The sequence below is a fragment of the Euprymna scolopes genome, chromosome 3 (genome assembly GCF_053919585.1).
Source record: "Euprymna scolopes isolate OS-2025 chromosome 3, ASM5391958v1, whole genome shotgun sequence".
NCBI lineage: Eukaryota > Metazoa > Mollusca > Cephalopoda > Sepiida > Sepiolidae > Euprymna > Euprymna scolopes.
Window position 1 is genome coordinate 20,191,637 of NC_136484.1, and position 12,442 is coordinate 20,204,078.

The following is a 12,442-nucleotide window of genomic DNA, read 5'->3' on the forward strand; positions in this document are numbered from 1 at the left end:
TTTCTCGTTAGTAGCAACTATTGATTTCTTGGAAATTTGAGTGGCAATAAGCTTTCCCAAGGTTCCAGTCACCTTTGCACCAAACCAGTCGAGGTCTGATTAGTGCTTTTCCTCTTTGACTCTTTGATTACTTAGTATAGTGCCAGCCGATGCCGACACACAAAACAAAATAAAAATGAATAAATAAATAAATTGGGTATTATTATTATTATTATTATTATTATTATTATTATTATTATTATTATTATTACTTCATTAACTTCACAGTGTTGTGATGTTTTACACCGTTTTTTTTTTTTGTTTTTTTTTAAGAGCGGGCTTTTACACCAAAGCTTGTGAGGATAGTCAAAGAGTCAATTAGATGGAAAGCAGCTGGCGTAGGATGTTTGCTGAGCCAAGCAGAACTGACTTCTGGAGTACGGTGATGTTGTATCTGATTCCCAAGGAGTTCAGCCATTTCATAAGATCATCAGGAATTTAGCCAAGGGCACCTATGATTATTGGCACAATGGAAGTTTTCTTATTCCACAATCTAGCAATCTAGCAATCTCCATCATCAGTTTCTGATGGTTCCGTAGTTCCTCATTCTTCTTGCCTGTTAAGTTGATGTCATTTGGGGCAAGCCACATCAATAATTTGGCATACATTAGTCTTTTTGTTCACAAGTACAATATCCGGTTTCCTGTGAGTTATCTCTGTCACACTGAATTATGAAATCCCAGAGAATCTTAACGTCCTCATTTTCCACCACCCCTTCTGGGTGATGTTGGTACCATTTGTCCGTCATGTGGATTCCAAACTTTTGGCTCAAACTCCAGTGCAGATTTTTACAAACTTTGTCATGACGAAGTTTGAACTTTTTTGGAGCAAGAAGTATAGAACACACACCAACAATGTGTGACACTGTTTTAAGAGATGTACCACACAAACTTATCAGAACAGTCATTCTCATAGATGATTTTATTTATTGCATTTGTAGTTAGTGCTTGTTCCTGGGCAGCAAATATAAGATTTTCTGTTTCTCTTTTAAAATCACCTTTAGATAGAAAATTCCACATGTCCTGACATTTTTGTGCCTTAGTATCTCGCTAAAACTGACCATGACGTTTCATTCTTACCAACTTAATTTGCATTATCGCAACAGTCGCTTACCATCGATTTCTTGCTAACAACGGCCATTGGTCTCCACTGAAATTTGAGTGGCAATAAGCCTCCCCAAGGTCTCAGTTCTCTTCGCACTTGTCTAGTAGAGGTGTGGTCAGTGCTCTCTCCTTGGTCTTTCCATCCTCCTTGACCCTTCTCGGCTATTTGGCATCATTCTTTGGGGTGGGGGTTATTGGGTAATCGGAGAGGTTGGAGGAGGGAATAGAGAACTAATAGATATGCATCTTCAATGTTCTTGGTTTCATGTAACGCTTCTTCATGTTTTGTCTCTGCAGCAATTCGTCTATCCCGTGCATGTGGCTCATGTCTATTAGTCTCCACATTCAAGGGTTTTTCTTAATATTTCAGCTGTTTTCATTATTGTTATTCGTTGTATCTTTCTAGCCATTCCTCTGTATCTTTCCAGTGATTCCTCCTCCTCCTCCTTCTTCTCCTCCTCCTCCTCCTCCTCCTCCTCCTCATCATCATCATCATCATCATCATCATCATCATCATCATCACCACCACCACCACCACCACCACCACCACCATCATCATCATCATCATCATCATTATTATTATTATTATTTGCATAAATATCGTGTGTATATATTTCTTAATTTTTCTTTCCTGTTTCATTTTGTGCTGAGTATTAAAAGATTTCTTTTGGAACATATTTGTGCAGTATGTGTGCCTCTCACTCTCGTTATATACAGACGTAGATTACACAAATGTTGTTAGACACAATTGATGGAGTTAGCAAGTCTTATTGAAGAAGCAGCCAGTGTGATTAGCCGCTGCATTAATGTTGGAAACACAGACTTTATCAGTTACAGCCAATAAGGAGGTCGAAAAACTCAGCAGCATCAAATTTGTCCACGAATCTTTATACCGTGACATCAGCATCCGGGAGATGACAGTGCTGACAACCTGGATGTGCCAAGTTCGAATACAGTTCGTTCACAGAAACACTAAGGGCAGAAACAGTAGGGGCATTGGCATCCTTCATCCTTAATAGAAAGATATTGAGGAAATGCATGCCAACAAAAGCATCATGAATGGAGTTCAAGAAACAAGCAGCAGCAGCATCTAGTCAACAGGAAAATCCCATCAAAATCATGTCAGGAGGGGTCTTTAATGAACTGCACACCATCTAGAAATCCTTTCTCTTAAGAGGGACATTTGGCATGCTCTACTAAGAGGGGGTGACAATGACTTTTTTAAAAGAAATTATTATTCCTGGGAACTAGACATTCCTATACAGCGTTTCTTGGAGTGCAGTGAAGACATTTTAGTTTTACATTTTTATTTATTTAAACTTGTATAGAATAAAAAACAAAATTTCAGTTGCAAGGGAGATAATTATTACATTGTTTGAGTAAAAATATGAGTTATTCTTCTGTCTGATTTGTATTTTTTTAGTGATTAAGTATCGATGTTTCATATTATCAATTATGTAAGACATGACTGTGGCTAAATGTTTGATGGCACAAACTGACAACCTGGATGTATCAAGTTCGAATCCAGTTCGTTCTACAGAAACACTTTGACTTAAGATTTTGACATCTGTCATATGATGTCTTCTGTAAGTATCTGGTGTATTTCTCGAAAAAAAATTCTGACTAGAAAGATAAAAGGAAAGATATCAGGAAAGCTAATGCCAACAATAGAATCATTTGATTCTGTTGTAGCTTAGCAGGCCGGTAAAAATCAAGACAAACACAATAGTATAATTAACAAAAAGTGTATTAGCAAAAATATCTTACAGAAGTACACGTCATGATTCTGGGGTTATAACTGCCACAGATCACTATACAATAACGTGTTACATGTAACAGTATTTATAGTCTTTGGGTGAATCCATTATTGCTAAAACAGATATATCAGCATACCCCATAACAGATTCATATGAAATGAATGAACGAATAGAAAATACATAGATGTTTAGCCATACAATAATTTTAGAATTATTGCATTATAAAAAACACACAGCATTATTCCATTCTATTCTATTCTAACTACTATTATATAAAAAGGAACTTTGTCTGTGTGTGTGTCTGTGTGTGTGAGTTCGTTCCTTATGGGCCCGAAAACGGCTGGGTAGATTTTTATGAAATTTCACATGAAGATAATTTATGTGCCTGGCAGTGTTCTTAGATAGGTTTTATATCGAAATGTCTTTGATAAGTACTGATCATCAATAATCGAAATAATCTGATGAAAGAAAGAACAGGCGATTTTGACCAAAGTTAACACCTTTACACAGCCTAACATCACAAGTGCCTTCGAGAAGTTTATTACCACATAAGCCAAAAGGTCTGGTATATAAAATCAACAGTAGGTTCTTTGATATGACAGGGGCGCGTTCAAAGTGAATGTTTCTGTTTAAAGCACAATTGCACCATGATACTTGACTTTTTCAGTTTTAACTTAAATTCAAGCCATTATCACTGCACAACCAGTAAGGCCAGACATATAAAATCAAGAGTAGATTCTTTGATATGAATGTTTCTGTTTAAAGCACAATTGAAGCATGAGACTTGACTTTGAATTTTAAGCATCAATTTAAGCCATTATGCATAAAAAATAATTTTATAAAATCAACAGTAGGTTCTCTACAGTGCAATGTAGACTACAATGTATTTTAGACTACATCACTGCAAGAAGGCATGTAAAGCTTCCTCCTGATGCACTCCAATGGATCTCCAACTAGAGCAGTCAATCAATCGATCTGATTGAAAATGACTGATTTCACCGATTTCGATGAAAATAAAAATATGTGAAACATTCATTGATAATCATTCAATCCCGGTTAACGTCGGATTTCCCTGCTAGTAAAAATATAAGTATTTCTTAATTAGAAATTTTGTTATGCTTTAAAGTAAACTCAAATTTTTTTAAGAAAATAAAAGATTTACATGCTTTATAGCACTGTGTTGTGTTTGTTTCTTCATTAATGATTATCTGACATTTTTTTTTTCTTTAATAATGAGTCATTGCTTATCAAGGACAAAAGCCACTCCAAGATCCGGTTTTAAGAGATGGAGTAGATTGTCACTTGAAATACTAAATAATTCTATTGAATGAAATTAACAAAATTGGATTACTTATGAGGACAGTATATGGCAAGTATGCGTTGACAATGGATTGGAAGCCGACCATGTTGTAGTCTATAGAGAAGCTATCTTGTGATAGAAAGTTCTCAAAAAGAGATTCTGTTCATCATGGAAGTTCTACCCGACGCTAAACATATAAAGAAAGAAAAACAATGTTTTTTTAAGTTTTTGTAGAAAGATGAATTCATGCTGTGAATGTCTCACAAGGTGGAACCAGAGATTGGAGTTCAGTCGAGCACCTTCTATGAAAATAACGATAACGTAGAGAAAGACTAGCAATGTATTTTCTGTGAGAAAGGGCCTGTATCATACAATAGTTCTAGAGTTTTAGTACAGACATACACCTATGTATTTATGTAATAGTTATTTCTGTTACACACGGCATAATCACGTTGACACATCGGTTTTCATAAGATCACAGTTAAGCAACAATAAGCCTGGCCAGTACCAGATGGGTGACCATTTGGGAATACTAAGCGCTGTATGTGCTCTCTACTTATCTCAACATTGTTTCCAGTCATCCTAAATTTCTACTTGTGCTGAAATTAAACCAATGCCAAATCAGGAGAGGTATGGTTGGGGACTGCACAATTCTTGTCACAAACTTTTCACTCGTAGACACCGTTACAGTGGGTATCCATAGTCTGTAAAGACTGAACGGAGCTGTTATATTTCTGTTGCATTAAGAGCATTAATGTATATATATATTAACAGGATTAAAATGACTTTAGTTCTCTCCAACTGCAAGAAATTAGATACCAGGGTCGGAAAGTGGAATTGAGAAGTCAGCACTCCCAAGGAAGGACACTCTGACCTAAAAAAAACGCCCTTGGGCAGCCCCGTCGGTATTCCCTAGTGAGGGCGCCTCAGGTGATTAGAAATAAACTAACTCCTTTATAATCACCATAATAATGTAAGTTTGTGGCTTATGTGATTTCTGGTCCTGGATATGATCTTAAACTATATCTGATGGTGAGGCCCCAGCTTGCAGGCCTTAGGGAGTGTGGAGCCACCCTTTAATTGCCATTGCTCCCAGGTCCACTCTGACCCGGAGTGGTAGTACCTGTTAGGGTCCCAACTATGGGTTAAATAGAATACGACTTAAAAAAACAAATATACTATATTAAAAAATCGTTCTTCAAAATCACCAGATTCGGCATTAAATAACCTGAAAAGGGTTGATATGCCGTAAAACAAACCAACCAAACCAACCAAACCAAACCTTAATGTGATTTCTATACTAAAATATGCACTTGTTTAAAGATAATCATGTTTAATTTTTACTCCTGCCTAAAAATAAAAATAAAAAAGAAATAGCAGTAGCAGTTGCAACTTCCCCACTGCAACTCAGCTAAATGGCAGTTGCAACTCTCCACTGCAACTCAGCTAAATGGCAGTTGCAACTTCTCTACTGCAATTCAGCTGTAACTTCTCTGCTGCAACTCAACTAAATGGCAGCTGCAATTTCTTTGCTGCAGTCAAGCTTAATGACAGTTGCAATTTTCTAGATGCGTTTTCATTAGATTATTAAATTACTATCAGAACCCGTGGAAATTCCACGGTAGCTGAACATTTTAAAAAGACATTATAAATAAAATGAATAAAAACTAATATATAACAAATAGCGACGAATTTAAAACAATTTTTAGCAAATTCATTTTTAACCTTCTAAAGCTAAAAAGAAATGATTTAAAAAATTTTAATTTTTTTATGAAAATTCAAATACAACAAATTGTTTTTTTGTTTGTTTTTTCTGAATACTTTTCTTTATATAAATTATAAAGGAGCAGATGTCAAATCACTTGCACATTTTTTTTAATTTTAAAAAGAAACTATAATAAAAAAAACTTACAGTCGCCTCTCAATATGACTTTTTTTAATTATAAAATAAAATAACCAATTTGAAACCGTAAACAGACAGTCATACTCTTTTTAAATTTTTGAAGAAGAAATAGTTTTAATGATTTTTAACTGATAAAGAGCGACTATAAAGTGAGGTAATTTGTTTCTTATCAATTAATGTTTGCAATTATGATGGTTTTAAAACTGAATGTTCGGACAAGTAAAATAATATTTAGATAATATTGACAGATTATTGTTCATATGACTTGCTGTTTAGCCGTGTCAAGTGTCACGATTGGTTGCTATGACATAATAAAAAAGGGGTATTTCAACAAATACTGACAATGAATGAGCCGTGATTTAATTGGTTAAGATTGTTAGTCTGAAAGTTTTGAATAAATGCTAATTTCAAGATGAGCTACCATTCTAAAAAATTCTAGTCACACATGAAAATGTAGAATTCTTTGCATTTGAACATTTGTGTTGACTCAAATTTAACAAAGAAACAGACATTTACGTTTCTTAAATTTGAGAGAGAGAGAGAGAGAGAGAGAAAGGGAAAGAAAGAGAGAGAATTTTTATTCATTTATTTATTTTTTATTTAAAGAAAATAAATAAATAAAACTTTTCTCTTTCTCTCTCTCTCTCTCTCTCTCTCTCTCTCTCTCTCTCTCTCTCTCTGTATATATATATATATATATATATATATATATATATATATATATATATATATATATATGTATTACTTATTTTTTTGAAAATCACTCGAGACAAGGCATGAAACCACTAGATGTAAGGAGCTAATAAGAACAAAAGTTGATCATTGCAAAGACAGGATATACCTACTGACAGTCTTAAAACAAACGGCTGCTGTAGGTGGAAGGAAAACACAGTGAGTAAAAAGAGAGTTCCACAACCTTGCAATTCAAGAAAGAAAGAAGCTACTGGAATATGAAGCTGTATTACAATGAGGTATAAAAACAGCGAATTGATGGAGACCACTAGATTAACGAGTCAAACGAGCTGGAACAAAGGCAGCAGAGAATAGATCAGACAATTCTGAGGAACACATGCAATAATAATATTTGTAGAAAAGACTAAAGCTAACAAAATTGTGTTTATATATATATATATATATATATATATATATATATATATATATATATATATATATATATATAGTCTTGGAAGTTTTTTTACCTTTAAAACTGTACAAAAAAAAATATTTAATTTTTATATTTTTTATCATTCATTGGAAAACTATTCAGTCAGTAAGTCATTTTAATCACCTGCAATCAATACATCAACTTACTCTCTCGAATTTACAATAGTCCTAATGTTAATTTAAGGGATCATCAGTTGTTTAACATGACACATGGTTTCAGAGATTAAAAAACAAAACAGTATATGAAATCATGGCTCCCCAGCAGTGTTGATCAAGAATCACAAGATCAAAAAATATTCCAGATATTGGATCTAGTTTTTTTTTTTTAAATTTTTGTTCAATTTTCACCCCAAACAAGGCACAGTGCCACTTTGAAGTAGAGGGCTACTATCGGGGACATAAGTTACAGGGATATTATGAAGGGAGATGAGTAGCAAGATCTCTGTTCACATTACACTTGAACTTCTGCATGTCAGTACAGTTGGAAAAGCAGAATTCTGGAAAGGAGTTCCAAAGTCTAGCAGTTCTGGGGAAGAAACTATTAGAGTAGAAGGCTTTCTTACATCTTGGGATCTCTACTGTGTAGGGGTGGGATTTAGCTGCTTGTCAGGTTTGTCGAGGGTATTTACATTGAGGGGGTACAAGTGCTTGAAGTTCGTCAGAGCATTCACCATTAAAATACTTGTAGAACAGGCAGAGGGATGCAACTTCATCGATGGGACAGAGGTTGAAGTTTAGATGACAGTTCAGGACCTATCAGGTTGGCGACTCTCTTTTGAACCCTGTCCAGGAGTGAGAGACAAGTAGCAAACGCACCAGCCTAAATGTGACAACAGTACTCCATACATGGGCGAATGGTGGCTCTATAGCGGTACAGGATACTTTCAGGCATAAGTACCTTTCTTGCACGATAGAGAGAGCCCACCTTCCTCGCAGCAGCCTTGACAATGCTCTCAATGTATCTGTTCCAACTCATGTTCTCTGTGAATGTAAGGTTGAGCAGTTTAACTTTCCATATGATCTGATTTTCTTGAGAAGACCATCGTGCCATACCCTGTCAAAAGCCCTAGATATATCTAGGGCTACCGCTCTACCCTCCCCTGCTTTGTCCAGTGAATGGTATATACGTTCAGAGATTACAGTTAGGATATCTACTGTGGAATGTGTTTGCCTATATCCATATTGTTGGTCGGTCAGAAGTTTAGCAGTTGTAAGGTGATGGACTAGAGCTTGGTTAATTATGGACTCAAATATTTTGGCGAAAAGCAGGAGAAGGTTAATGGGGCGATAATTTTATAGGTTAGTTCTTTCGCCAGAATTATTGAAAACTGGTCCCACAGAAGCAGTTTTCCAGCAATCACCTACATAGTTACCTACTCATGATTAATTTGGCTAACGTCAGAAGAGGAGAAAAAAGCAGGCATTAATACAAAAGTCCAGGTAAAAAGACAACAAAAAAGCTAACTATTATTTCATCATGATTTCTCAGATTTTTTTTTACAAATATTGCTTTTCAGAATGGCTATTAAACTATTGTTTGATCACAGAAAATATGTATGTGAATAAAAACATCTCCATTCATCGCTCATATACGGCATAATCACGTTGACATATTGGTTCCTGTCAGATCACCAAAGATAAGCAACGTTGGGCCTGGTTAGTACTAAAATGGGTGACCATTTTGGAAATTGCAGGTGCTTTATGTATTCTCTGCTTATCTCGGCATTGTTTCCCATTAGTTTTATGTCTCTCCTTGTCACTGGGCCCAAGAAGTGTCGATTCAGCAGAGGTGTGGTGGGAGATTGCGCAATCCTTGCTTCACAATTACATGCGCAGCTACCTTTGCAGGGGTGTCTATCGTTTCTTGAGACTGAACGAAGGCATCACATTCATCGTTCGTCACCTGCCTGTTGTCAGAAGACAACAATCCAGAAAAAAAGATTAGGCCGCTTTTGATAGAAATGATATGATATGGACTCATTTTGCTAATCCATTCAAACAATGGTTGGTCTTCCAAAGCTTTCTGGGAAAACCACAATGGTCGTTTCTTTTTGATAAGATCCAGTAAAGCATCACTAACATTTACATTCAACCAATGTAACTGGGTACATGGAACAAGTATTCTTCATTGTTTGGCGGCATTCCTGACTTTAGAGAATTCACACGCAAACAATGGCCAAAATCCGACACCTATTAAAGTCTTTGTGTTGCATGAATGTTATACATTGCTACAAAATAAAAAGGAAACAATGTACAACCTTGTAAAACAGATGTTAAGCCAATTTTATTAAGCACTAGCTACATATTCATCCTACTGACAACGTTGGAATATTAATATTAACCCTTTTAAAGCTTAATCAGATAGATAAATTGTCAGCTGAATGATGAAGAATATTATGAGAGGATTATAAATTTTGAATTATCATCAGCAACAGCAGTGGCCCTGCTGTTTTTAACAGCGTCGGTGACTACGGTTCTCCAAATTGTAGAGCCATGGTAATCTCGGAAAGACAAGTAAAAACAGTAGTTTCCTGCGTCTTTTCATCTTGATTCACGGACGTATCTCCTGCAGTGAGTTAAATGCGCCCCTGAGACCAACCTGGAAATATTAATATTAACCTTTTTAAAGCTTAATGAGATAGATAGATTGTCAGCTGGATGATGAAGAATGTTATGAGAGGATTGTAAATTTTGAATCATCATCATCAGCAGCAGCAGCGGCCCTGTTGTTTTTTAAACTTTGGCGACTATGGTTTTCCAAATTGTAGAACCATGGTAATCTCGGGAAGACAAGTAAAGACGGTATTTCCCATTGCTTTCCATTTTGATTCGGGGATGTATTTCCCCCATTGAGTTAAACGCGCCCCCAGATACCAACCTGGAAATTTTTATGACTCAGCGTGGTACATACAGCACCTAGCCTTCCCAAATAGTCACCCATATGGCACTGGCCAGGCTCATTGTTGCTTAACTTTGGTGATCTGGCAAGAACCGGTGTGTCAACGTGATTGTTTAATTATGAATAGAATGAATAAATGTTGATTACTTAGGAAGATGATTTATGACAAGTATTTGCTGATATAGGATTCAAAGACGACCATGTTGTAGTTTGCAGGGACGCAGTTTCATGTTAATGTGTTCTATAGATAGGAAGTTATTGGAAAGATACTATGTGTATGAACATTCTGGTTAATAAATAAAATTGAATGAGCAATATTTATGATTAATTTAATTTGCAAATTGCGTTCAACACAAAATTCAAATAATTAAGTAAAGTTTTATACCAATAAAATTTATTTCAATGAATTCTATTTTACTTATCTGAATAATTTAATAAATTTTTATAGTTTAACCTATATTCCATAGAGTTTCCAGTTTTATTTACACTCGCCAAATAATTTCTATTAATTAAAATTTTTAGATTTATACAAAACCAAATATATAGATTTTTGTTTATTTTCTTATAATTATTTACATATTTATTTTTATTGGTTTCATTGTGTAAACTAACAGCATAACACAGTTTAACAAAACTGTACATTATCTGAACACTTTAATATATTTTACTTATTCAATCACAGTCATTTTTCAGTGTAGCAGCAAGTCTTAGGAATATTAACCTGAAAGAACAGTTAGAAATGACTTATATACCATAAATTATGACCACGTAATCCTTACAGCTACCTACCTTGAAAATGCTGCTGCGAAACTTGACATAGTTATATGAAATAAGTCAGAGAGAGTTGCAACCTTGGTTGAAGTGAGTGTCCCTAATGATGGAGGTCTGAACAGAGCTGAAAGAGAGAAACAGACCAAATATTAAGCTCTCGTGTATGATATGAAAAGGAACTGGACTCTTAGGAAAATATCAATCATACCAGTTGTTATATGTGTTACAAGGCTTACGAAGAAGAACCTGAAGTCCTACCTAACTAATATTCCTGGTGAACCAAGAAAAATCCAGACAATTGCACTTAAGGGAACAATGAGGATACTAAAAAGAGCTCTCGGTTGGTTTCAATAAAAAGCAAGGCAATGTTGACAGCTGGTTTGGCTGCCCCATACCCAGCATTACAATTTTTAAAGAAAGAAAACCAAAAATAAAAATCATTGAATTTATTGTAATGGATAAAGAATTAAGTAAAATGCAGTTGTAAATCACATCCTTCTAAATATGGGCGATACTATACATCTATTTTTATGTGTTTCATCGTGTAAACTAATAGGACAATGCAACTCAACCAAACTGTACATTATCTGAACAGTTTAATGTATTTTATTTATTTAATTACGTTCTACATTATTTTTTATTTATTTTTTTTTTCAAAAACTACTGCCCTAATATAGCTGAAAATTTGTGTAGACCTTTGTTATGAAAAAGTGCAACTAACTAGGTATAATGGAATCTGTTTGATGCACAGTTAGGAATTAATAGGGATTAGTATTTAATGCACAAATTTTATCATATTTAACCATCAATTTGAGTACAAATTTAACCATATTAAACCATCAATTTGAGGACAAATTTAACTATATTAACCATCAGTTTGCTATAAAGAGCTAAAAGGTGCAGTTTTCTTATATATTTAAATCACACAAAATACATGATAAAATATTCCTCAGTTTTATATGCTTCCATTAATATCAACCATTGGATTGATTTCTATGTGCTATGAGCCATGTATCCTTTGTATCGGCAGTGCTGGTAATGTAGGCTATATATGTTTCCTTTTTTGTATATTGATTGCTAAGAGTGTATAAATCATCAAACAAAAAATATTTTATGTTTCTGAATTTTTTTTAGATGAGGATTGATAATTTGTATTATTTCGAATATTCATACTACTGTTCTCATCTTGGCAAAGACCTGTGGCACAACAGATAAAGTACTAGGTAAAATTCATTTCTAACGACATTCTTCTGGGGATTGAGGGTTGCAGAATACAATTGCAAATTACTTAAGAGTTCTACCCAGTGATGGCTGATAGAATGAGACCATACTACCCTTGTGGATTGAATAAAAGGTTCAGCTTGAAATTCCATGCAGATTCCTTTGAACTTCGACAGAAAGATTTCCCAGTTTGATAAGATATATCTGAAGAAGGACGGAGGTTGCATCAGCTGAAACGTTGAATAACACTCAAGATGGGAACAGTAGTACAAATAATAAAAATAA

At 34.8% G+C, this 12,442-nt stretch overlaps 1 protein-coding gene across 2 annotated transcripts in view; it reads right to left on the reverse strand.

Moving 5' to 3' along the window:
* Nucleotides 1-12,442, reverse strand: part of LOC145253353 (uncharacterized) — a 692,561-nt gene that overhangs the window by 523,404 nt on the left and 156,715 nt on the right. Inside the window, exon 2 of one of the 2 annotated variants that reach the window (XM_080112927.1) lies at nucleotides 10,955-11,060. The exons of the other annotated variant lie outside the window; for it this stretch is intronic. The gene's annotated coding sequence lies outside the window, so the exon portion shown is untranslated. The remainder of the gene's footprint in view (nucleotides 1-10,954; nucleotides 11,061-12,442) is intronic. 2 annotated transcript variants of the gene reach the window in all.